The following is a 4464-nucleotide window of genomic DNA, read 5'->3' as shown; positions in this document are numbered from 1 at the left end:
GAGGACCTTTAATCTAGCTTCTGTATCCTTTAGACATGTCTCCATCATTCCTTGAGTAGTTTCTTACTTTCTGGAACACCAAGATGCTCCAAGTTTATTTTGTAGGTTCTCGACCCCAGTTCTGGAATCAGTCATTTCTCCGTGGAGCCCTGGTACCTGTCAGTGGGGAATGGTATTCAGAAATCAAGATATGGGCTTAGGTGCGCTCATTGCTGCTGGGGTATCATTGCTGCTAGGCCTTCCTAGGGTGTAGAACATGTGCACACACACACACACACACACACACACACCTATATCTATTCTGATATTTATCTACATATGTTAAAAGCCACCAGTCCATCTAGATATCCCCAGTTCCAATCCCAACGTCACAGGATCTATTCTAGTCTTCCCCCTTCCCATCTTTGTAAATCTATTAATATTCTCTGACGGTGAGGAGCCTGGCTCCCGTTATCTTCAGTGTTTTTGCTGGTTTGTTCAATCCCCTCCTATGTCACGAATCTCCAGCTGTGCCAGCCAAGGACCCCTCAGCTTTGTGGTGACCTCGTGGGCCACCATGTGGCCAAGAAGGAGAAGAAAAGCTCAGGCTTTGACTTGGTGATTCCATAGTAAAATGTCAGCCCTTTGATGCTTTGAAGATTTTTTCACACTTTGCTCAACCATTTTCAGTTGTTTTCAACAGGAGGGTTGGCCAGAATAAAATTGCCTGCACTAATCTCATAAGTTGAACCAAATATTATTTTTTTGGTGTTTGGTGAGAAGAAAAAGTTGGAAAGCACTACTTTGGTTATTGTCTGTCTTCATTTCAAGTTTTGCCTGGATCAGGTTTAGACAAGCTCCTTGTAAATTGCCAATTCTAGGCAAAATCATGAAGTGAACCACTTTCAATATACCTAGTATGCAAATGATGGAGGAAAACAGGACAAATTCTACTGGAATTCTCATTTTAAAAAGGAGAAGCAGCCGGGCGCGGTGGCTCATGCCTGTAATCTCAGCACTCTGGGAGGCCGAGGCAGGAGGATTGCTTGAGCTCAGGAGTTTGAGACCAGCCTGAGCAAGACTGAACCCCTTCTCTACTAAAAGTAGAAAAATTAGCCAGGTGTTGTGGTGTGAGCCTGTAGTCCCAGCTACTCGGGAAGCTGAGGCAAAAGGATTGCTTGAGCCCAGGACTTTGAGGTTGCAGTGAGCTATAAATGATACCACCGCACTCTACCCAGGGTGACAGAGCAAGACTTTGTCTCAAAAAAAAAAAAAAAAAGGAGAAGCAGCCAGGTGCCATGGCTCACGCCTGCAATCCTAGCACTTTGGGAGGCCAAGGTGGGCAGATTGCTTAAGGCCAGGAATTTGAGACGAGCCTGGACAATATAGCAAGACTCTGTATCTACAAAAAAATTAGCTTGGCCTGGTGGTGGCGCACCTGTAGTCCCAGTTACTCAGGAGGTTAAGGCAGGAGGATCACTTGAGCCCAGGAGTTTGAGGTTACAGTAAGCTATGATGCTATGATGATGCCACCGCACTCTAGCCAGGGTGATAGAGCAAGACCTGTCTCAAAAAAGAAACGAGCACCACACAGCTCTCATTAGCCTACATCAGTTTCTCAAACTGCAATGTGTGTGTGGATCGCCTGAAGATCTTGCTAAAATGCCACGTCTGAGTCACGAGCGCTGGGGTGGGGCCCGAGGTTCTGCATTTCTAACAAATCCCCCGGTGCTGCACTCCTGCCGGCTGGGGACTGCCATGTGAGTAGCCCAGTCTTTAGCATATGCCTCATCCCTGCTCCCCCAGTCAGGGGAGTGTGTTAAATGATAGACCAGCAAACCTTAGAGGCATTTTTAAACCTTTTATTTTCTTTTTCGTTTGCAAATATATACACAGAGAACCCCAAGTACGACTGGCATTTGCCAATCTTACTTTACAACTTTTCCTGCCCCTGAACTTTGTGTTTGCTATTTTAAAGCAAACCCATCCATCATATGATTTCAGTGTGCACCTCTACCAGAGAATAATAATAAAAAACAATGTCGTTATCACACAAAATTCACAATACATGTAACACGAAATCAACAGTAATTCCTTGAAGTCGTCTAATAACCTCTTCCCAGACAATAGATGATTTTCCTGGTCAGCTCCTCCGGTGGCCTGGGCTCAGTCCGTGTCCTGAACACCTTCTGTTGCTGTGCTACGCAGGTTTGGGGATTTCCTTAGGGGCTGAACGCATGGGTATATTCCGCCTAACATCATATTTTATGGCCTGCCAATTTCATTCTTGGGGGACTCTGTTTCCTAATAAACAATGGCAAAGCTTTACAATCCCGCCTTTGGAGCCTGAGCCCTACCTTCTTGGGTCTCTGCCCAATCCCTTAGCCTTGAGGCCAGAACTGCAAATAGCAGCCTGGCCGTGAGGCCTGGAAAGTTGGCCCTGCCTCTGGCTGGCAGCCCAGCTGACCTTGGTGTAGACATACGAGTGGGGTTGCTTTTGGAGAGGCTGTGGGATCAGGTTTCCCAAATTCTTTTAGCTTCAAACTCTTCTAGTTTTCCCCAGACATCTTCCCATTGCCAAGATCTGACTACGTTTTACATCGGTTGTGCAATGCAGCGGGGTGTGAGGTCCTCTGTCCCCTCTGCCCCTCCGCCCCTGGCCGTGGGCAGGGCGGGCGTCCCCCAAGGCGGGAGCACGCTGGAGCCGGTTCCCACCAGCCGCAGGCGCACCACCCGCTTGCACGAGTCTTGTCTCTCTCGCCCCCGGCCCTGAAACCCAGGAGAAGTGGCCAGTGCATGCTATCCCGACATTCTCTCGTGGACCCTGAAGGGCAGCGGACGACACGCGGGTTCCTGGCCAGCTGCTTCGTGCCGGAATAGGAAGGGTCGCCAGACGCCCGGCCGGGGGACCATCCCGGCGACGCCGTTTCGCAGCATCCCTCGAGGCGACGCTCAGTGCCCAGGTTCCAGATTCTGTTAGTCAGGGCGCTTTTGGCTGTGTGGGACACGATTGAAGCTCAACGTTGTTTCAGCAAAAAGGGGGACTGATTGGAAAGACGTGGGCGTCCCACAGAGCGGCCTGGGCGCGGGAGAGGCAGGAGTGAGACGGGCTTCCTCTCCCGACTTCCCTCTCCCCGCCTGGCTTTCGTAGGCTCCTTTGTCCCTCTGCAGGCCCCTCACGGAGGTGCCCTCGGTGCCGCCCACACACAGCTGTCCCCGGGAGCTAGGTGCACCCAGACCAATGAAGTCAGCATGTCTGGGGGTGGAGCCTGGGCAGCGGCCCCGCCAGGTGACTGGAACGTCCAGGCTGGAGAATCACTGCATCGGAGCTTCAGGCACCCAGAGGGACTCTTTTGTCCTTCTCATTCACAATTCGAGGAGCAGGACTCTGGGAGACCTATTTAGGGACAGGTCCCACCCTCTCTGGCCAGAGGCCGGCCAAGCCCCTGAGGCGCCCTGGTGGCCGTGCAGCAGCTGCAGGCGGGCACCGAGCGGGCAGTCCTCCGGCAGCAAACTGCCCCTGGTTTCTCTCCTCCCATCCCTACCCCGGGCTGTGGTGTGCGTGAGTCACCTTGTCTGACTTGATTTCGGTCACCTCGCCTCACAGCGTCAAGCTCGAAGGAGAAGCTGAACTGTGTCCTTGGGACATGGGGACTTGGTGGGAGATGTGGTCACAAGACAGGTAGGTGGAGGGAGCCAGGGTGGGGCTGCTGAGGGAGCTGCATGGGGAGCAGCGAGAGGGACAGGTATGGACAGCTCCTTCCAGAAGGCTGAGTGTGGCCAGGGAGAGCCTCAGAGTCCAGGGAGAGTGTTTGGGGTGGGAGAGGGGCGGGGCCGGCACACTCTGGCTGGGGGAGGTGGAGGATGAAGGACCCTGGCCTTGGGACTGATCTGGGCTGCTTTGCCTACATTGTCCCCCATCTGCACTGGAGCAGGGTTGGTACCTGGACTTCAAGACCCAAAGCCCGTCCAACTCTGACTGCACCTCTGGGTGCAGGATGGAGCTCCCACCACAGCTGCCCCGCCCCCCCATTGTGGTTTCAGAGCAGGGACATAGCTGGGACCACAGCAGGCCTGGAGAGGAGGAACAGTGGGTATGGAAACAAGGGGCAGAGCTGGGGGCTTCAGACCCTGCTCAGAACAGTCCTGACGTCCTTCCCTCATTCCCTTCTCCTCTTGGCAAGCTCCTACAGTGTCCCCCTCACCTGGCTTTGATCTCCAGAACCTGAGGGTCTCCCAAGGACTGTCCATTCCCCAGGAGGGCTCCCAGGGGCAGGCTTGTTACCTGTGGGCCTCCTTCCACACCCTGGGCTCCCTGATACCAGCGCTGGGCCAGGCCTCAGGGGTGGGTGGGATCTCCCACTATGGAGGTCCTGATGCCAAGGCTGAGGCCAGGCTAGGGTGGTCACCAGGCGGGGGCAGGAGCTTTGAGTTCCTTCCTGCTAAGCCTGGATGTGCCGTGTAACCCACCCTGGACCTCTGTCT

The sequence above is a fragment of the Propithecus coquereli genome, unplaced genomic scaffold (genome assembly GCF_000956105.1).
Source record: "Propithecus coquereli isolate 6110/MARCELLA unplaced genomic scaffold, Pcoq_1.0 Scaffold249, whole genome shotgun sequence".
Lineage (NCBI taxonomy): Eukaryota > Metazoa > Chordata > Mammalia > Primates > Indriidae > Propithecus > Propithecus coquereli.
Note: the sequence above shows the minus strand (reverse complement) of the source record.